The 19,750-nt window shown below is 39.4% G+C and overlaps 1 long non-coding RNA gene and 25 other non-coding genes across 26 annotated transcripts; 25 read left to right on the forward strand and 1 right to left on the reverse strand.

The window, feature by feature from the left end:
- Nucleotides 1-10: 10 nt before the first annotated feature.
- On the forward strand, nucleotides 11-81 carry TRNAF-GAA (transfer RNA phenylalanine (anticodon GAA)). Its single transcript has one exon. It is a non-coding gene; the product is annotated as a tRNA-Phe (tRNA).
- Nucleotides 82-468: 387 nt separating this feature from the next.
- On the forward strand, nucleotides 469-545 carry TRNAF-GAA (transfer RNA phenylalanine (anticodon GAA)). Its single transcript has one exon. It is a non-coding gene; the product is annotated as a tRNA-Phe (tRNA).
- Nucleotides 546-1,844: 1,299 nt separating this feature from the next.
- Nucleotides 1,845-1,915, forward strand: TRNAF-GAA (transfer RNA phenylalanine (anticodon GAA)). The gene has a single exon. It is a non-coding gene; the product is annotated as a tRNA-Phe (tRNA).
- A 1,281-nt stretch (nucleotides 1,916-3,196) lies between these two features.
- TRNAF-GAA (transfer RNA phenylalanine (anticodon GAA)) lies at nucleotides 3,197-3,282 on the forward strand. The gene has a single exon. It is a non-coding gene; the product is annotated as a tRNA-Phe (tRNA).
- A 372-nt stretch (nucleotides 3,283-3,654) lies between these two features.
- TRNAF-GAA (transfer RNA phenylalanine (anticodon GAA)) lies at nucleotides 3,655-3,740 on the forward strand. Its single transcript has one exon. It is a non-coding gene; the product is annotated as a tRNA-Phe (tRNA).
- Nucleotides 3,741-4,653: 913 nt separating this feature from the next.
- LOC144344421 (uncharacterized) lies at nucleotides 4,654-5,659 on the reverse strand. The gene is made up of 2 exons (XR_013419169.2): nucleotides 5,325-5,659; nucleotides 4,654-4,831 (listed from the first exon to the last, which is right to left on the reverse strand). It is a non-coding gene; the product is annotated as an uncharacterized LOC144344421 (long non-coding RNA).
- Nucleotides 5,660-5,915: 256 nt separating this feature from the next.
- Nucleotides 5,916-6,001, forward strand: TRNAF-GAA (transfer RNA phenylalanine (anticodon GAA)). Its single transcript has one exon. It is a non-coding gene; the product is annotated as a tRNA-Phe (tRNA).
- A 373-nt stretch (nucleotides 6,002-6,374) lies between these two features.
- Nucleotides 6,375-6,445, forward strand: TRNAF-GAA (transfer RNA phenylalanine (anticodon GAA)). The gene has a single exon. It is a non-coding gene; the product is annotated as a tRNA-Phe (tRNA).
- A 387-nt stretch (nucleotides 6,446-6,832) lies between these two features.
- Nucleotides 6,833-6,909, forward strand: TRNAF-GAA (transfer RNA phenylalanine (anticodon GAA)). Its single transcript has one exon. It is a non-coding gene; the product is annotated as a tRNA-Phe (tRNA).
- Nucleotides 6,910-7,749: 840 nt separating this feature from the next.
- On the forward strand, nucleotides 7,750-7,835 carry TRNAF-GAA (transfer RNA phenylalanine (anticodon GAA)). The gene has a single exon. It is a non-coding gene; the product is annotated as a tRNA-Phe (tRNA).
- A 373-nt stretch (nucleotides 7,836-8,208) lies between these two features.
- Nucleotides 8,209-8,279, forward strand: TRNAF-GAA (transfer RNA phenylalanine (anticodon GAA)). Its single transcript has one exon. It is a non-coding gene; the product is annotated as a tRNA-Phe (tRNA).
- Nucleotides 8,280-9,101: 822 nt separating this feature from the next.
- TRNAF-GAA (transfer RNA phenylalanine (anticodon GAA)) lies at nucleotides 9,102-9,178 on the forward strand. Its single transcript has one exon. It is a non-coding gene; the product is annotated as a tRNA-Phe (tRNA).
- An 841-nt stretch (nucleotides 9,179-10,019) lies between these two features.
- TRNAF-GAA (transfer RNA phenylalanine (anticodon GAA)) lies at nucleotides 10,020-10,105 on the forward strand. Its single transcript has one exon. It is a non-coding gene; the product is annotated as a tRNA-Phe (tRNA).
- Nucleotides 10,106-10,478: 373 nt separating this feature from the next.
- On the forward strand, nucleotides 10,479-10,549 carry TRNAF-GAA (transfer RNA phenylalanine (anticodon GAA)). The gene has a single exon. It is a non-coding gene; the product is annotated as a tRNA-Phe (tRNA).
- An 823-nt stretch (nucleotides 10,550-11,372) lies between these two features.
- On the forward strand, nucleotides 11,373-11,443 carry TRNAF-GAA (transfer RNA phenylalanine (anticodon GAA)). Its single transcript has one exon. It is a non-coding gene; the product is annotated as a tRNA-Phe (tRNA).
- A 387-nt stretch (nucleotides 11,444-11,830) lies between these two features.
- On the forward strand, nucleotides 11,831-11,916 carry TRNAF-GAA (transfer RNA phenylalanine (anticodon GAA)). Its single transcript has one exon. It is a non-coding gene; the product is annotated as a tRNA-Phe (tRNA).
- A 372-nt stretch (nucleotides 11,917-12,288) lies between these two features.
- Nucleotides 12,289-12,359, forward strand: TRNAF-GAA (transfer RNA phenylalanine (anticodon GAA)). Its single transcript has one exon. It is a non-coding gene; the product is annotated as a tRNA-Phe (tRNA).
- Nucleotides 12,360-13,663: 1,304 nt separating this feature from the next.
- TRNAF-GAA (transfer RNA phenylalanine (anticodon GAA)) lies at nucleotides 13,664-13,749 on the forward strand. The gene has a single exon. It is a non-coding gene; the product is annotated as a tRNA-Phe (tRNA).
- Nucleotides 13,750-14,122: 373 nt separating this feature from the next.
- Nucleotides 14,123-14,193, forward strand: TRNAF-GAA (transfer RNA phenylalanine (anticodon GAA)). Its single transcript has one exon. It is a non-coding gene; the product is annotated as a tRNA-Phe (tRNA).
- A 387-nt stretch (nucleotides 14,194-14,580) lies between these two features.
- On the forward strand, nucleotides 14,581-14,657 carry TRNAF-GAA (transfer RNA phenylalanine (anticodon GAA)). Its single transcript has one exon. It is a non-coding gene; the product is annotated as a tRNA-Phe (tRNA).
- Nucleotides 14,658-16,413: 1,756 nt separating this feature from the next.
- TRNAF-GAA (transfer RNA phenylalanine (anticodon GAA)) lies at nucleotides 16,414-16,499 on the forward strand. The gene has a single exon. It is a non-coding gene; the product is annotated as a tRNA-Phe (tRNA).
- A 372-nt stretch (nucleotides 16,500-16,871) lies between these two features.
- TRNAF-GAA (transfer RNA phenylalanine (anticodon GAA)) lies at nucleotides 16,872-16,942 on the forward strand. Its single transcript has one exon. It is a non-coding gene; the product is annotated as a tRNA-Phe (tRNA).
- An 845-nt stretch (nucleotides 16,943-17,787) lies between these two features.
- TRNAF-GAA (transfer RNA phenylalanine (anticodon GAA)) lies at nucleotides 17,788-17,873 on the forward strand. Its single transcript has one exon. It is a non-coding gene; the product is annotated as a tRNA-Phe (tRNA).
- A 372-nt stretch (nucleotides 17,874-18,245) lies between these two features.
- Nucleotides 18,246-18,316, forward strand: TRNAF-GAA (transfer RNA phenylalanine (anticodon GAA)). The gene has a single exon. It is a non-coding gene; the product is annotated as a tRNA-Phe (tRNA).
- An 845-nt stretch (nucleotides 18,317-19,161) lies between these two features.
- Nucleotides 19,162-19,247, forward strand: TRNAF-GAA (transfer RNA phenylalanine (anticodon GAA)). The gene has a single exon. It is a non-coding gene; the product is annotated as a tRNA-Phe (tRNA).
- Nucleotides 19,248-19,619: 372 nt separating this feature from the next.
- TRNAF-GAA (transfer RNA phenylalanine (anticodon GAA)) lies at nucleotides 19,620-19,690 on the forward strand. Its single transcript has one exon. It is a non-coding gene; the product is annotated as a tRNA-Phe (tRNA).
- Nucleotides 19,691-19,750: the final 60 nt, after the last annotated feature.

Genomic DNA, 19,750 nt, shown 5'->3' on the forward strand with positions numbered 1-19,750 from the left:
TGTTTCATATGCCGAAATAGCTCAGTTGGGAGAGCGTTAGACTGAAGATCTAAAGGTCCCTGGTTCAAACCCCGGTGAACTTCCACGAGTTTGGTGCATTGTCCCGGGTTTCGGCAATTTTTTTATGAATGATTGAACAATCGAACAATACAGTTTGAATTGCGTGGACAGAAACCACTTAACACAAATACGGTATGCCGTATTCTGTCTGATTCAAACGCAGTATCCAGAGTTCGACCATGGCAAACTTTGCAAACACAAACCTGCGAAAAAGAAATACCATATCCGGTGTATTGTCCTGTGAAACGCCCTATCAGAAGTTCACCTGCCTTATCAAAAAGGGTGATTTTAAAGTGAAACGAATGCACATTCACCCGAGGATAAAAAGGTACAACCATTTATAAACCATAAATTCTTGGTTATTTCCAGCAAAAAGTTCAATTTTACGGTAGATTAAAAGTTTCATATGCCGAAATAGCTCAGTTGGGAGAGTGTTAGACTGAAGATCTAAAGGTCCCTGGTTCAAACCCCGGCGAACTTCGACGAGTTCTGTGAATTGTCCCGGGTTTCGGCAATTATTTTATCAAGGATTGAACAATCGAACAATACAATTTGAATTGCGTGTACAGAAACAACTTAACACAAATACGGTATGCCGTATTCTGTCTGATTCAAACGCTGTATCCAGAGTTCGACCAAGGCAAACTTTGTAAAAACACACATGCGTAAAAGAAATACCATATCCGGTGTATTGTCCTGTGAAAACGCCCTGTCAGAAGTTCGCCTGCCTTATCAAAAAGGGTGATTTTAAAATAAAACGAATGCACATTCACCTGAGGATAAAAAGGTACAACCGTTTATAGACCATAAATTCTTGGTTATTTCCAGCAAAAAGTTCAACTTTACGGTAGATTAAATGTTTCATATGCCGAAATAGCTCAGTTGGGAGAGCGTTAAACTGAAGATCTAAAGGTCCCTGGTTCAAACCCCGGCGAACTTCCACGAGTTCGGTGAATTGTCCCGGGTTTCGGCAATTATTTTATCAATGATTGAACAATCGAACAATACAGTTTGATTTGCGTGTACAGAAACAAGTTAACACAAATACGGTATCCCGTATTCTGTCTGATTCAAACGCTGTATCCAGAGGTCGACAATTGCAAACTTTGCAACTGCAAACCTGCGTAACAGAAATACCATATGATGTGTATTGTCCTGTGAAACGCCCTATCAGAAGTTCGCCTGCCTTATCAAAAAGGGTGATTTTAAAGTAAAACGAATGCACATTCACCCGAGGATAAAAAGGTACAACCGTTTATAAACCATAAATTCTTTGTTATTTCCAGCAAAAAGTTCAATTTTACGGTAGATTAAAAGTTTCATATGCCGAAATAGCTCAGTTGGGAGAGCGTTAAACTGAAGATCTAAAGGTCCCTGGTTCAAACCCCGGCGAACTTCCACGAGTTCGGTGAATTGTCCCGGGTTTCGGCAATTATTTTGTCAATGATTGAACAATCGAACAATACAGTTTGAATTGCGTGTACAGAAACAACTTAACACAAATACGGTATCCCGTATTCTGTCTGATTCAAACGCTGTATCCAGAGTTCGACCAAGGCAAACTTTGCAAAAACACACATGCGTAAAAGAAATACCATATCCGGTGTAATGTCCTGTGAAAACGCCCTGTCAGAAGTTCGCCTGCCTTATCAAAAAGGGTGATTTTAAAATAAAACGAATGCACATTCACCTGAGGATAAAAAGGTACAACCGTTTATAGACCATAAATTCTTGGTTATTTCCAGCAACAAGTTCAACTTTACGGTAGATTAAATGTTTCATATGCCGAAATAGCTCAGTTGGGAGAGCGTTAGACTGAAGATCTAAAGGTCCCTGGTTCAAACCCCGGTGAACTTCCACGAGTTTGGTGCATTGTCCCGGGTTTCGGCAATTTTTTTATGAATGATTGAACAATCGAACAATACAGTTTGAATTGCGTGGACAGAAACCACTTAACACAAATACGGTATGCCGTATTCTGTCTGATTCAAACGCAGTATCCAGAGTTCGACCATGGCAAACTTTGCAAACACAAACCTGCGAAAAAGAAATACCATATCCGGTGTATTGTCCTGTGAAACGCCCTATCAGAAGTTCACCTGCCTTATCAAAAAGGGTGATTTTAAAGTGAAACGAATGCACATTCACCCGAGGATAAAAATGTACAACCGTTTATAAACCATAAATTCTTTGTTATTTCCAGCAAAAAGTTCAATTTTACGGTAGATTAAAAGTTGGGAGAGCGTTAGACTGAAGATCTAAAGGTCCCTGGTTCAAACCCCGGCGAACTTCCACGAGTTCGGTGAATTGTCCCGGGTTTCGGCAATTATTTTATCAAGGATTGAACAATCGAACAATACAGTTTGAATTGCGTGTACAGAAACAACTTAACACAAATACGGTATCCCGTATTCTGTCTGATTCAAACGCTGTATCCAGAGTTCGACCAAGGCAAACTTTGCAAAAACACACATGCGTAAACGAAATACCATATCCGGTGTATTGTCCTGTGAAAACGCCCTGTCAGAAGTTCGCCTGCCTTATCAAAAAGGGTGATTTTAAAATAAAACGAATGCACATTCACCTGAGGATAAAAAGGTACAACCGTTTATAGACCATAAATTCTTGGTTATTTCCAGCAAAAAGTTCAACTTTACGGTAGATTAAATGTATCATATGCCGAAATAGCTCAGTTGGGAGATCGTTAGACTGAAGATCTAAAGGTCCCTGGTTCAAACCCCGGTGAACTTCCACGAGTTCGGTGAATTGTCCCGGGTTTCGGCAATTATTTTATCAATGATTGAACAATCGAACAATACAGTTTGAATTGCGTGGACAGAAACCACTTAACACAAATACGGTATGCCGTATTCTGTCTGATTCAAACGCAGTATCCAGAGTTCGACCATGGCAAACTTTGCAAATACAAACCTGCGAAAAAGAAATACCATATCCGGTGTATTGTCCTGTGAAACGCCCTGTCAGAAGTTCACCTGCCTTATCAAAAAGGGTGATTTTAAAGTAAAACGAATGCACATTCACCCGAGGATAAAAAGGTACAAACGTTTATAAACCATAAATTCTTGGTTATTTCCAGCAAAAAGTTCAATTTTACGGTAGATTAAAAGTTTCATATGCCGAAATAGCTCAGTTGGGAGAGCGTTAGACTGAAGATCTAAAGGTCCCTGGTTCAAACCCCGGCGAACTTCCTCGAGTTTGGTGCATTGTCCCGGGTTTCGGCAATTTTTTTATGAATGATTGAACAATCGAACAATACAGTTTGAATTGCGTGGACAGAAACCACTTAACACAAATACGGTATGCCGTATTCTGTCTGATTCAAACGCAGTATCCAGAGTTCGACCATGGCAAACTTTGCAAACACAAACCTGCGAAAAAGAAATACCATATCCAGTGTATTGTCCTGTGAAACGCCCTATCAGAAGTTCACCTGCCTTATCAAAAAGGGTGATTTTAAAATAAAACGAATGCACATTCACCTGAGGATAAAAAGGTACAACCGTTTATAGACTATAAATTCTTGGTTATTTCCAGCAAAAAGTTCAACTTTACGGTAGATTAAATGTTTCATATGCCGAAATAGCTCAGTTGGGAGAGCGTTAGACTGAAGATCTAAAGGTCCCTGGTTCAAACCCCGGCGAACTTCCACGAGTTCGGTGAATTGTCCCGGGTTTCGGCAATTATTTTATCAAGGATTGAACAATCGAACAATACAATTTGAATTGCGTGTACAGAAACAACTTAACACAAATACGGTATCCCGTATTCTGTCTGATTCAAACGCTGTATCCAGAGTTCGACCAAGGCAAACTTTGTAAAAACACACATGCGTAAAAGAAATACCATATCCGGTGTATTGTCCTGTGAAAACGCCCTGTCAGAAGTTCGCCTGCCTTATCAAAAAGGGTGATTTTAAAATAAAACGAATGCACATTCACCTGAGGATAAAAAGGTACAACCGTTTATAGACCATAAATTCGTGGTTATTTCCAGCAAAAAGTTCAACTTTACGGTAGATTAAATGTTTCATATGCCGAAATAGCTCAGTTGGAAGAGCGTTAAACTGAAGATCTAAAGGTCCCTGGTTCAAACCCCGGCGAACTTCCACGAGTTCGGTGAATTGTCCCGGGTTTCGGCAATTATTTTATCAATGATTGAACAATCGAACAATACAGTTTGATTTGCGTGTACAGAAACAAGTTAAAACAAATACGGTATCCCGTATTCTGTCTTATTCAAACGCTGTATCCAGAGGTCCAATCTGATTAAAATCTGATGTAGTGTACGGGTTTTAATTATTTTGGCTATAAACTTATTTTAATTTTATTTTTTATTACTTTTGTTATTAATGCCCTTTTATTTTATTATTTTACATTGATTTTGATTTTTTTTAATTCCGCCCTACCTACATCTGATCCGACGCCTATGTAAGTCCCGTTCAAATCTCGCGTAAGTAACAGCCAATCACAGCCCCCCTTTTATACAGGCTGTCGGTTGCTTACTTTTCAGTGTATACGGACAATCTTTCTGTACATTATATTTTGCTCACTTGAATAAACCATTAATAGAAAATTGCTAGTATATTTTTATTTTCAAAAGAAATTCCACAGCATTTTCCAATTTTTGTCATTACATTGAATATTTTGTTCACTTCCAACAAATGTGTACACTTCCTGATACATCTTCGCCAGCCAAGGTTCGTTTATTCAGTCATCGCTTCAATTTTACATCAAACACTGAGCATAATTATCTAGAACGGAAGCAAAAAAATAAGTAAATCGTAATGATTAGAACACTCTAAACAGCTATAGTAAACAATGCAAATTGTAAATTGTATAACGGTCACCGGCCCACGGCATCGACGCAGACAATTGGAGCAAACAAATATTTCCTGATCAATTGCGATGTGTTCCAAATAAAAAATATTTTATTCCAGTCCAAATCAGCTCAATTACTTTAATAAAGAGTTATTGTATAATGTACAAAATGTTGATACATTTTGATGAATATTTACAGCTACGGCTTCAATACCGTAGACGGTTTTGACCCGATCGTCAACAAAACATCACCCGTCTCCAGGGCAAGCGACTGGTAAAAGACACCGATGTTCGGTCGAGCCGGTGGAAACAAAATCGTCATTCCCAGAATAACTACGCAAAGTAACGATCCAAACTCGAACCATTCGAGCCACAATATAAACATAAAAAAATGACTTTCGTTGCATTTGACAATGATAAACTTACCGAAAAGCCGTGTTCTTCTCGGTCCTAACGTCGGTATAATCCGCCATTTTATGTTTGAGTGTGTTTGCCACCTGACTCTGCCCAGTGACGTCATCATGTGCGCTATAGAAGAAGGTCTGTGATTCGTTGACTAAAATCGTCGACAGTGGGTCTCGTTGAAATCTCGTTACATAGGCATCGGCTCAGATGTATGTAGGGCGGAATTTTAAAAAAATCACAAAATCAAAATCAAAGTAAAATAATAAAATAAAAAGGCATTAATAACAAAAGTAATAAAACATAAAATTAAAATAAGTTTATAGCCAAAATAATTAAAGCCCGTACACTACATCAGATTTTAATCAGATTGCCAGAGGTCGACAATTGCAAACTTTGCAACTGCAAACCTGCGTAACAGAAATACCATATGATGTGTATTGTCCTGTGAAACGCCCTATCAGAAGTTCGCCTGCCTTATCAAAAAGGGTGATTTTAAAGTAAAACGAATGCACATTCACCCGAGGATAAAAAGGTACAACCGTTTATAAACCATAAATTCTTTGTTATTTCCAGCAAAAAGTTCAATTTTACGGTAGATTAAAAGTTTCATATGCCGAAATAGCTCAGTTGGGAGAGCGTTAGACTGAAGATCTAAAGGTCCCTGGTTCAAACCCCGGCGAACTTCCACGAGTTCGGTGAATTGTCCCGGGTTTCGGCAATTATTTTGTCAATGATTGAACAATCGAACAATACAGTTTGAATTGCGTGTACAGAAACAACTTAACACAAATACGGTATCCCGTATTCTGTCTGATTCAAACGCTGTATCCAGAGTTCGACCAAGGCAAACTTTGCAAAAACACACATGCGTAAAAGAAATACCATATCCGGTGTAATGTCCTGTGAAAACGCCCTGTCAGAAGTTCGCCTGCCTTATCAAAAAGGGTGATTTTAAAATAAAACGAATGCACATTCACCTGAGGATAAAAAGGTACAACCGTTTATAGACCATAAATTCTTGGTTATTTCCAGCAAAAAGTTCAACTTTACGGTAGATTAAATGTTTCATATGCCGAAATAGCTCAGTTGGGAGAGCGTTAGACTGAAGATCTAAAGGTCCCTGGTTCAAACCCCGGTGAACTTCCACGAGTTTGGTGCATTGTCCCGGGTTTCGGCAATTTTTTTATGAATGATTGAACAATCGAACAATACAGTTTGAATTGCGTGGACAGAAACCACTTAACACAAATACGGTATGCCGTATTCTGTCTGATTCAAACGCAGTATCCAGAGTTCGACCATGGCAAACTTTGCAAACACAAACCTGCGAAAAAGAAATACCATATCCGGTGTATTGTCCTGTGAAACGCCCTATCAGAAGTTCACCTGCCTTATCAAAAAGGGTGATTTTAAAGTGAAACGAATGCACATTCACCCGAGGATAAAAAGGTACAACCGTTTATAAACCATAAATTCTTTGTTATTTCCAGCAAAAAGTTCAATTTTACGGTAGATTAAAAGTTTCATATGCCGAAATAGCTCAGTTGGGAGAGCGTTAGACTGAAGATCTAAAGGTCCCTGGTTCAAACCCCGGCGAACTTCGACGAGTTCGGTGAATTGTCCCGGGTTTCGGCAATTATTTTATCAATGATTGAACAATCGAACAATACAATTTGAATTGCGTGTACAGAAACAACTTAACACAAATACGGTATCCCGTATTCTGTCTGATTCAAACGCTGTATCCAGAGTTCGACCAAGGCAAACTTTGTAAAAACACACATGCGTAAAAGAAATACCATATCCGGTGTATTGTCCTGTGAAAACGCCCTGTCAGAAGTTCGCCTGCCTTATCAAAAAGGGTGATTTTAAAATAAAACGAATGCACATTCACCTGAGCATAAAAAGGTACAACCGTTTATAGACCATAAATTCTTGGTTATTTCCAGCAAAAAGTTCAACTTTACGGTAGATTAAATGTTTCATATGCCGAAATAGCTCAGTTGGGAGAGCGTTAAACTGAAGATCTAAAGGTCCCTGGTTCAAACCCCGGCGAACTTCCACGAGTTCGGTGAATTGTCCCGGGTTTCGGCAATTATTTTATCAATGATTGAACAATCGAACAATACAGTTTGATTTGCGTGTACAGAAACAAGTTAACACAAATACGGTATCCCGTATTCTGTATGATTCAAACGCTGTATCCAGAGGTCGACAATTGCAAACTTTGCAACTGCAAACCTGCGTAACAGAAATACCATATGCTGTGTATTGTCCTGTGAAACGCCCTATCAGAAGTCCGCCTGCCTTATCAAAAAGGGTGATTTTAAAGTAAAACGAATGCACATTCACCCGAGGATAAAAAGGTACAACCGTTTATAAACCATAAATTCTTTGTTATTTCCAGCAAAAAGTTCAATTTTACGGTAGATTAAAAGTTTCATATGCCGAAATAGCTCAGTTGGGAGAGCGTTAGACTGAAGATCTAAAGGTCCCTGGTTCAAACCCCGGCGAACTTCCACGAGTTCGGTGAATTGTCCCTGGTTTCGGCAATTATTTTGTCAATGATTGAACAATCGAACAATACAGTTTGAATTGCGTGTACAGAAACAACTTAACACAAATACGGTATCCCGTATTCTGTCTGATTCAAACGCTGTATCCAGAGTTCGACCAAGGCAAACTTTGCAAAAACACACATGCGTAAAAGAAATACCATATCCGGTGTAATGTCCTGTGAAAACGCCCTGTCAGAAGTTCGCCTGCCTTATCAAAAAGGGTGATTTTAAAATAAAACGAATGCACATTCACCTGAGGATAAAAAGGTACAACCGTTTATAGACCATAAATTCTTGGTTATTTCCAGCAAAAAGTTCAACTTTACGGTAGATTAAATGTTTCATATGCCGAAATAGCTCAGTTGGGAGAGCGTTAGACTGAAGATCTAAAGGTCCCTGGTTCAAACCCCGGTGAACTTCCACGAGTTTGGTGCATTGTCCCGGGTTTCGGCAATTTTTTTATGAATGATTGAACAATCGAACAATACAGTTTGAATTGCGTGGACAGAAACCACTTAACACAAATACGGTATGCCGTATTCTGTCTGATTCAAACGCAGTATCCAGAGTTCGACCATGGCAAACTTTGCAAACACAAACCTGCGAAAAAGAAATACCATATCCGGTGTATTGTCCTGTGAAACGCCCTATCAGAAGTTCACCTGCCTTATCAAAAAGGGTGATTTTAAAGTGAAACGAATGCACATTCACCCGAGGATAAAAATGTACAACCGTTTATAAACCATAAATTCTTTGTTATTTCCAGCAAAAAGTTCAATTTTACGGTAGATTAAAAGTTGGGAGAGCGTTAGACTGAAGATCTAAAGGTCCCTGGTTCAAACCCCGGCGAACTTCCACGAGTTCGGTGAATTGTCCCGGGTTTCGGCAATTATTTTGTCAATGATTGAACAATCGAACAATACAGTTTGAATTGCGTGTACAGAAACAACTTAACACAAATACGGTATCCCGTATTCTGTCTGATTCAAACGCTGTATCCAGAGTTCGACCAAGGCAAACTTTGCAAAAACACACATGCGTAAAAGAAATACCATATCCGGTGTAATGTCCTGTGAAACGCCCTATCAGAAGTTCACCTGCCTTATCAAAAAGGGTGATTTTAAAGTGAAACGAATGCACATTCACCCGAGGATAAAAAGGTACAACCGTTTATAAACCATAAATTCTTTGTTATTTCCAGCAAAAAGTTCAATTTTACGGTAGATTAAAAGTTTCATATGCCGAAATAGCTCAGTTGGGAGAGCGTTAGACTGAAGATCTAAAGGTCCCTGGTTCAAACCCCGGCGAACTTCGACGAGTTCGGTGAATTGTCCCGGGTTTCGGCAATTATTTTATCAATGATTGAACAATCGAACAATACAATTTGAATTGCGTGTACAGAAACAACTTAACACAAATACGGTATCCCGTATTCTGTCTGATTCAAACGCTGTATCCAGAGTTCGACCAAGGCAAACTTTGTAAAAACACACATGCGTAAAAGAAATACCATATCCGGTGTATTGTCCTGTGAAAACGCCCTGTCAGAAGTTCGCCTGCCTTATCAAAAAGGGTGATTTTAAAATAAAACGAATGCACATTCACCTGAGCATAAAAAGGTACAACCGTTTATAGACCATAAATTCTTGGTTATTTCCAGCAAAAAGTTCAACTTTACGGTAGATTAAATGTTTCATATGCCGAAATAGCTCAGTTGGGAGAGCGTTAAACTGAAGATCTAAAGGTCCCTGGTTCAAACCCCGGCGAACTTCCACGAGTTCGGTTGAATTGTCCCGGGTTTCGGCAATTATTTTATCAATGATTGAACAATCGAACAATACAGTTTGATTTGCGTGTACAGAAACAAGTTAACACAAATACGGTATCCCGTATTCTGTATGATTCAAACGCTGTATCCAGAGGTCGACAATTGCAAACTTTGCAACTGCAAACCTGCGTAACAGAAATACCATATGCTGTGTATTGTCCTGTGAAACGCCCTATCAGAAGTCCGCCTGCCTTATCAAAAAGGGTGATTTTAAAGTAAAACGAATGCACATTCACCCGAGGATAAAAAGGTACAACCGTTTATAAACCATAAATTCTTTGTTATTTCCAGCAAAAAGTTCAATTTTACGGTAGATTAAAAGTTTCATATGCCGAAATAGCTCAGTTGGGAGAGCGTTAGACTGAAGATCTAAAGGTCCCTGGTTCAAACCCCGGCGAACTTCCACGAGTTCGGTGAATTGTCCCTGGTTTCGGCAATTATTTTGTCAATGATTGAACAATCGAACAATACAGTTTGAATTGCGTGTACAGAAACAACTTAACACAAATACGGTATCCCGTATTCTGTCTGATTCAAACGCTGTATCCAGAGTTCGACCAAGGCAAACTTTGCAAAAACACACATGCGTAAAAGAAATACCATATCCGGTGTAATGTCCTGTGAAAACGCCCTGTCAGAAGTTCGCCTGCCTTATCAAAAAGGGTGATTTTAAAATAAAACGAATGCACATTCACCTGAGGATAAAAAGGTACAACCGTTTATAGACCATAAATTCTTGGTTATTTCCAGCAAAAAGTTCAACTTTACGGTAGATTAAATGTTTCATATGCCGAAATAGCTCAGTTGGGAGAGCGTTAGACTGAAGATCTAAAGGTCCCTGGTTCAAACCCCGGTGAACTTCCACGAGTTTGGTGCATTGTCCCGGGTTTCGGCAATTTTTTTATGAATGATTGAACAATCGAACAATACAGTTTGAATTGCGTGGACAGAAACCACTTAACACAAATACGGTATGCCGTATTCTGTCTGATTCAAACGCAGTATCCAGAGTTCGACCATGGCAAACTTTGCAAACACAAACCTGCGAAAAAGAAATACCATATCCGGTGTATTGTCCTGTGAAACGCCCTATCAGAAGTTCACCTGCCTTATCAAAAAGGGTGATTTTAAAGTGAAACGAATGCACATTCACCCGAGGATAAAAATGTACAACCGTTTATAAACCATAAATTCTTTGTTATTTCCAGCAAAAAGTTCAATTTTACGGTAGATTAAAAGTTGGGAGAGCGTTAGACTGAAGATCTAAAGGTCCCTGGTTCAAACCCCGGCGAACTTCCACGAGTTCGGTGAATTGTCCCGGGTTTCGGCAATTATTTTATCAAGGATTGAACAATCGAACAATACAGTTTGAATTGCGTGTACAGAAACAACTTAACACAAATACGGTATCCCGTATTCTGTCTGATTCAAACGCTGTATCCAGAGTTCGACCAAGGCAAACTTTGCAAAAACACACATGCGTAAAAGAAATACCATATCCGGTGTATTGTCCTGTGAAAACGCCCTGTCAGAAGTTCGCCTGCCTTATCAAAAAGGGTGATTTTAAAATAAAACGAATGCACATTCACCTGAGGATAAAAAGGTACAACCGTTTATAGACCATAAATTCTTGGTTATTTCCAGCAAAAAGTTCAACTTTACGGTAGATTAAATGTATCATATGCCGAAATAGCTCAGTTGGGAGAGCGTTAGACTGAAGATCTAAAGGTCCCTGGTTCAAACCCCGGTGAACTTCCACGAGTTCGGTGAATTGTCCCGGGTTTCGGCAATTATTTTATCAATGATTGAACAATCGAACAATACAGTTTGAATTGCGTGGACAGAAACCACTTAACACAAATACGGTATGCCGTATTCTGTCTGATTCAAACGCAGTATCCAGAGTTCGACCATGGCAAACTTTGCAAATACAAACCTGCGAAAAAGAAATACCATATCCGGTGTATTGTCCTGTGAAACGCCCTGTCAGAAGTTCACCTGCCTTATCAAAAAGGGTGATTTTAAAGTAAAACGAATGCACATTCACCCGAGGATAAAAAGGTACAAACGTTTATAAACCATAAATTCTTGGTTATTTCCAGCAAAAAGTTCAATTTTACGGTAGATTAAAAGTTTCATATGCCGAAATAGCTCAGTTGGGAGAGCGTTAGACTGAAGATCTAAAGGTCCCTGGTTCAAACCCCGGCGAACTTCCTCGAGTTTGGTGCATTGTCCCGGGTTTCGGCAATTTTTTTATGAATGATTGAACAATCGAACAATACAGTTTGAATTGCGTGGACAGAAACCACTTAACACAAATACGGTATGCCGTATTCTGTCTGATTCAAACGCAGTATCCAGAGTTCGACCATGGCAAACTTTGCAAACACAAACCTGCGAAAAAGAAATACCATATCCGGTGTATTGTCCTGTGAAACGCCCTATCAGAAGTTCACCTGCCTTATCAAAAAGGGTGATTTTAAAATAAAACGAATGCACATTCACCTGAGGATAAAAAGGTACAACCGTTTATAGACCATAAATTCTTGGTTATTTCCAGCAAAAAGTTCAACTTTACGGTAGACTAAATGTTTCATATGCCGAAATAGCTCAGTTGGGAGAGCGTTAGACTGAAGATCTAAAGGTCCCTGGTTCAAACCCCGGTGAACTTCCACGAGTTTGGTGCATTGTCCCGGGTTTCGGCAATTTTTTTATGAATGATTGAACAATCGAACAATACAGTTTGAATTGCGTGGACAGAAACCACTTAACACAAATACGGTATGCCGTATTCTGTCTGATTCAAACGCAGTATCCAGAGTTCGACCATGGCAAACTTTGCAAACACAAACCTGCGAAAAAGAAATACCATATCCGGTGTATTGTCCTGTGAAACGCCCTATCAGAAGTTCACCTGCCTTATCAAAAAGGGTGATTTTAAAATAAAACGAATGCACATTCACCTGAGGATAAAAAGGTACAACCGTTTATAGACTATAAATTCTTGGTTATTTCCAGCAAAAAGTTCAACTTTACGGTAGATTAAATGTTTCATATGCCGAAATAGCTCAGTTGGGAGAGCGTTAGACTGAAGATATAAAGGTCCCTGGTTCAAACCCCGGCGAACTTCCACTAGTTCGGTGAATTGTCCCGGGTTTCGGCAATTATTTTATCAAGGATTGAACAATCGAACAATACAATTTGAATTGCGTGTACAGAAACAACTTAACACAAATACGGTATCCCGTATTCTGTCTGATTCAAACGCTGTATCCAGAGTTCGACCAAGGCAAACTTTGTAAAAACACACATGCGTAAAAGAAATACCATATCCGGTGTATTGTCCTGTGAAAACGCCCTGTCAGAAGTTCGCCTGCCTTATCAAAAAGGGTGATTTTAAAATAAAACGAATGCACATTCACCTGAGGATAAAAAGGTACAACCGTTTATAGACCATAAATTCTTGGTTATTTCCAGCAAAAAGTTCAACTTTACGGTAGATCAAATGTTTCATATGCCGAAATAGCTCAGTTGGGAGAGCGTTAAACTGAAGATCTAAAGGTCCCTGGTTCAAACCCCGGCGAACTTCCACGAGTTCGGTGAATTGTCCCGGGTTTCGGCAATTATTTTATCAATGATTGAACAATCGAACAATACAGTTTGATTTGCGTTTACAGAAACAAGTTAACACAAATACGGTATCCCGTATTCTGTCTGATTCAAACGCTGTATCCAGAGGTCGACAATTGCAAACTTTGCAACTGCAAACCTGCGTAACAGAAATACCATATGATGTGTATTGTCCTGTGAAACGCCCTATCAGAAGTTCGCCTGCCTTATCAAAAAGGGTGATTTTAAAGTAAAACGAATGCACATTCACCCGAGGATAAAAAGGTACAACCGTTTATAAACCATAAATTCTTTGTTATTTCCAGCAAAAAGTTCAATTTTACGGTAGATTAAAAGTTTCATATGCCGAAATAGCTCAGTTGGGAGAGCGTTAGACTGAAGATCTAAAGGTCCCTGGTTCAAACCCCGGCGAACTTCCACGAGTTCGGTGAATTGTCCCGGGTTTCGGCAATTATTTTGTCAATGATTGAACAATCGAACAATACAGTTTGAATTGCGTGTACAGAAACAACTTAACACAAATACGGTATCCCGTATTCTGTCTGATTCAAACGCTGTATCCAGAGTTCGACCAAGGCAAACTTTGCAAAAACACACATGCGTAAAAGAAATACCATATCCGGTGTAATGTCCTGTGAAAACGCCCTGTCAGAAGTTCGCCTGCCTTATCAAAAAGGGTGATTTTAAAATAAAACGAATGCACATTCACCTGAGGATAAAAAGGTACAACCGTTTATAGACCATAAATTCTTGGTTATTTCCAGCAAAAAGTTCAACTTTACGGTAGATTAAATGTTTCATATGCCGAAATAGCTCAGTTGGGAGAGCGTTAGACTGAAGATCTAAAGGTCCCTGGTTCAAACCCCGGTGAACTTCCACGAGTTTGGTGCATTGTCCCGGGTTTCGGCAATTTTTTTATGAATGATTGAACAATCGAACAATACAGTTTGAATTGCGTGGACAGAAACCACTTAACACAAATACGGTATGCCGTATTCTGTCTGATTCAAACGCAGTATCCAGAGTTCGACCATGGCAAACTTTGCAAACACAAACCTGCGAAAAAGAAATACCATATCCGGTGTATTGTCCTGTGAAACGCCCTATCAGAAGTTCACCTGCCTTATCAAAAAGGGTGATTTTAAAGTGAAACGAATGCACATTCACCCGAGGATAAAAAGGTACAACCGTTTATAAACCATAAATTCTTTGTTATTTCCAGCAAAAAGTTCAATTTTACGGTAGATTAAAAGTTTCATATGCCGAAATAGCTCAGTTGGGAGAGCGTTAGACTGAAGATCTAAAGGTCCCTGGTTCAAACCCCGGCGAACTTCGACGAGTTCGGTGAATTGTCCCGGGTTTCGGCAATTATTTTATCAAGGATTGAACAATCGAACAATACAATTTGAATTGCGTGTACAGAAACAACTTAACACAAATACGGTATCCCGTATTCTGTCTGATTCAAACGCTGTATCCAGAGTTCGACCAAGGCAAACTTTGTAAAAACACACATGCGTAAAAGAAATACCATATCCGGTGTATTGTCCTGTGAAAACGCCCTGTCAGAAGTTCGCCTGCCTTATCAAAAAGGGTGATTTTAAAATAAAACGAATGCACATTCACCTGAGGATAAAAAGGTACAACCGTTTATAGACCATAAATTCTTGGTTATTTCCAGCAAAAAGTTCAACTTTACGGTAGATTAAATGTTTCATATGCCGAAATAGCTCAGTTGGGAGAGCGTTAAACTGAAGATCTAAAGGTCCCTGGTTCAAACCCCGGCGAACTTCCACGAGTTCGGTGAATTGTCCCGGGTTTCGGCAATTATTTTATCAATGATTGAACAATCGAACAATACAGTTTGATTTGCGTGTACAGAAACAAGTTAACACAAATACGGTATCCCGTATTCTGTCTGATTCAAACGCTGTATCCAGAGGTCGACAATTGCAAACTTTGCAACTGCAAACCTGCGTAACAGAAATACCATATGATGTGTATTGTCCTGTGAAACGCCCTATCAGAAGTTCGCCTGCCTTATCAAAAAGGGTGATTTTAAAGTAAAACGAATGCACATTCACCCGAGGATAAAAAGGTACAACCGTTTATAAACCATAAATTCTTTGTTATTTCCAGCAAAAAGTTCAATTTTACGGTAGATTAAAAGTTTCATATGCCGAAATAGCTCAGTTGGGAGAGCGTTAGACTGAAGATCTAAAGGTCCCTGGTTCAAACCCCGGCGAACTTCCTCGAGTTCGGTGAATTGTCCCGGGTTTCGGCAATTATTTTATCAATGATTGAACAATCGAACAATACAGTTTGAATTGCGTGGACAGAAACCACTTAACACAAATACGGTATGCCGTATTCTGTCTGATTCAAACGCAGTATCCAGAGTTCGACCATGGCAAACTTTGCAAATACAAACCTGCGAAAAAGAAATACCATATCCGGTGTATTGTCCTGTGAAACGCCCTGTCAGAAGTTCACCTGCCTTATCAAAAAGGGTGATTTTAAAGTAAAACGAATGCACATTCACCCGAGGATAAAAAGGTACAAACGTTTATAAACCATAAATTCTTGGTTATTTCCAGCAAATAGTTCAATTTTACGGTAGATTAAAAGTTTCATATGCCGAAATAGCTCAGTTGGGAGAGCGTTAGACTGAAGATCTAAAGGTCCCTGGTTCAAACCCCGGCGAACTTCCTCGAGTTCGGTGAATTGTCCCGGGTTTCGGCAATTATTTTATCAATGATTGAACAATCGAACAATACAGTTTGAATTGCGTGGACAGAAACCACTTAACACAAATACGGTATGCCGTATTCTGTCTGATTCAAACGCAGTATCCAGAGTTCGACCATGGCAAACTTTGCAAACACAAACCTGCGAAAAAGAAATACCATATCCGGTGTATTGTCCTGTGAAACGCCCTATCAGAAGTTCACCTGCCTTATCAAAAAGGGTGATTTTAAAGTAAAACGAATGCACATTCACCTGAGGATAAAAAGGTACAACCGTTTATAGACCATAAATTCTTGGTTATTTCCAGCAAAAAGTTCAACTTTACGGTAGATTAAATGTTTCATATGCCGAAATAGCTCAGTTGGGAGAGCGTTAGACTGAAGATCTAAAGGTCCCTGGTTCAAACCCAGGCGAACTTCCACGAGTTCGGTGAATTGTCCCGGGTTTCGGCAATTATTTTATCAATGATTGAACAATCGAACAATACAGTTTGAATTGCGTGTACAGAAACAACTTAACACAAATACGGTATCCAGTATTCTGTCTGATTCAAACGCAGTATCCAGAGTTCGACCATGGCAAACTTTGCAAACACAAACCTGCGAAAAAGAAATACCATATCCGGTGTATTGTCCTGTGAAACGCCCTATCAGAAGTTCACCTGCCTTATCAAAAAGGGTGATTTTAAAGTGAAACGAATGCACATTCACCCGAGGATAAAAGGGTACAACCATTTATAAACCATAAATTCTTTGTTATTTCCAGCAAAAAGTTCAATTTTACGGTAGATTAAAAGTTTCATATGCCGAAATAGCTCAGTTGGGAGAGCGTTAGACTGAAGATCTAAAGGTCCCTGGTTCAAACCCCGGTGAACTTCCACGAGTTCGGTGAATTGTCCCGGGTTTCGGCAATTATTTTATCAATGATTGAACAATCGAACAATACAGTTTGAATTGCGTGGACAGAAACCACTTAACACAAATACGGTATGCCGTATTCTGTCTGATTCAAACGCAGTATCCAGAGTTCGACCATGGCAAACTTTGCAAATACAAACCTGCGAAAAAGAAATACCATATCCGGTGTATTGTCCTGTGAAACGCCCTGTCAGAAGTTCACCTGCCTTATCAAAAAGGGTGATTTTAAAGTAAAACGAATGCACATTCACCCGAGGATAAAAAGGTACAAACGTTTATAAACCATAAATTCTTGGTTATTTCCAGCAAATAGTTCAATTTTACGGTAGATTAAAAGTTTCATATGCCGAAATAGCTCAGTTGGGAGAGCGTTAGACTGAAGATCTAAAGGTCCCTGGTTCAAACCCCGGCGAACTTCCTCGAGTTCGGTGAATTGTCCCGGGTTTCGGCAATTATTTTATCAATGATTGAACAATCGAACAATACAGTTTGAATTGCGTGGACAGAAACCACTTAACACAAATACGGTATGCCGTATTCTGTCTGATTCAAACGCAGTATCCAGAGTTCGACCATGGCAAACTTTGCAAACACAAACCTGCGAAAAAGAAATACCATATCCGGTGTATTGTCCTGTGAAACGCCCTGTCAGAAGTTCACCTGCCTTATCAAAAAGGGTGATTTTAAAGTAAAACGAATGCACATTCACCCGAGGATAAAAAGGTACAAACGTTTATAAACCATAAATTCTTGGTTATTTCCAGCAAATAGTTCAATTTTACGGTAGATTAAAAGTTTCATATGCCGAAATAGCTCAGTTGGGAGAGCGTTAGACTGAAGATCTAAAGGTCCCTGGTTCAAACTCCGGCGAACTTCCTCGAGTTCGGTGAATTGTCCCGGGTTTCGGCAATTATTTTATCAATGATTGAACAATCGAACAATACAGTTTGAATTGCGTGGACAGAAACCACTTAACACAAATACGGTATGCCGTATTCTGTCTGATTCAAACGCAGTATCCAGAGTTCGACCATGGCAAACTTTGCAAACACAAACCTGCGAAAAAGAAATACCATATCCGGTGTATTGTCCTGTGAAACGCCCTATCAGAAGTTCACCTGCCTTATCAAAAAGGGTGATTTTAAAGTAAAACGAATGCACATTCACCTGAGGATAAAAAGGTACAACCGTTTATAGACCATAAATTCTTGGTTATTTCCAGCAAAAAGTTCAACTTTACGGTAGATTAAATGTTTCATATGCCGAAATAGCTCAGTTGGGAGAGCGTTAGACTGAAGATCTAAAGGTCCCTGGTTCAAACCCCGGTGAACTTCCACGAGTTCGGTGAATTGTCCCGGGTTTCGGCAATTATTTTATCAATGATTGAACAATCGAACAATACAGTTTGAATTGCGTGGACAGAAACCACTTAACACAAATACGGTATGCCGTATTCTGTCTGATTCAAACGCAGTATCCAGAGTTCGACCATGGCAAACTTTGCAAATACAAACCTGCGAAAAAGAAATACCATATCCGGTGTATTGTCCTGTGAAACGCCCTGTCAGAAGTTCACCTGCCTTATCAAAAAGGGTGATTTTAAAGTAAAACGAATGCACATTCACCCGAGGATAAAAAGGTACAAACGTTTATAAACCATAAATTCTTGGTTATTTCCAGCAAATAGTTCAATTTTACGGTAGATTAAAAGTTTCATATGCCGAAATAGCTCAGTTGGGAGAGCGTTAGACTGAAGATCTAAAGGTCCCTGGTTCAAACCCCGGCGAACTTCCTCGAGTTCGGTGAATTGTCCCGGGTTTCGGCAATTATTTTATCAATGATTGAACAATCGAACAATACAGTTTGAATTGCGTGGAAAGAAACCACTTAACACAAATACGGTATGCCGTATTCTGTCTGATTCAAACGCAGTATCCAGAGTTCGACCATGGCAAACTTTGCAAACACAAACCTGCGAAAAAGAAATACCATATCCGGTGTATTGTCCTGTGAAACGCCCTATCAGAAGTTCACCTGCCTTATCAAAAAGGGTGATTTTAAAATAAAACGAATGCACATTCACCTGAGGATAAAAAGGTACAACCGTTTATAGACCATAAATTCTTGGTTATTTCCAGCAAAAAGTTCAACTTTACGGTAGATTAAATGTTTCATATGCCGAAATAGCTCAGTTGGGAGAGCGTTAGACTGAAGATCTAAAGGTCCCTGGTTCAAACCCAGGCGAACTTCCACGAGTTCGGTGAATTGTCCCGGGTTTCGGCAATTATTTTATCAATGATTGAACAATCGAACAATACAGTTTGAATTGCGTGTACAGAAACAACTTAACACAAATACGGTATCCAGTATTCTGTCTGATTCAAACGCAGTATCCAGAGTTCGACCATGGCAAACTTTGCAAACACAAACCTGCGAAAAAGAAATACCATATCCGGTGTATTGTCCTGTGAAACGCCCTATCAGAAGTTCACCTGCCTTATCAAAAAGGGTGATTTTAAAGTGAAACGAATGCACATTCACCCGAGGATAAAAGGGTACAACCATTTATAAACCATAAATTCTTTGTTATTTCCAGGAAAAAGTTCAATTTTACGGTAGATTAAAAGTTTCATATGCCGAAATAGCTCAGTTGGGAGAGCGTTAGACTGAAGATCTAAAGGTCCCTGGTTCAAACCCCGGTGAACTTCCACGAGTTCGGTGAATTGTCCCGGGTTTCGGCAATTATTTTATCAATGATTGAACAAT

Source organism: Saccoglossus kowalevskii, chromosome 13 (genome assembly GCF_978046115.1).
Source record: "Saccoglossus kowalevskii chromosome 13, keSacKowa6.1, whole genome shotgun sequence".
In the NCBI taxonomy this organism is placed as follows: Eukaryota; Metazoa; Hemichordata; class Enteropneusta; family Harrimaniidae; genus Saccoglossus; species Saccoglossus kowalevskii.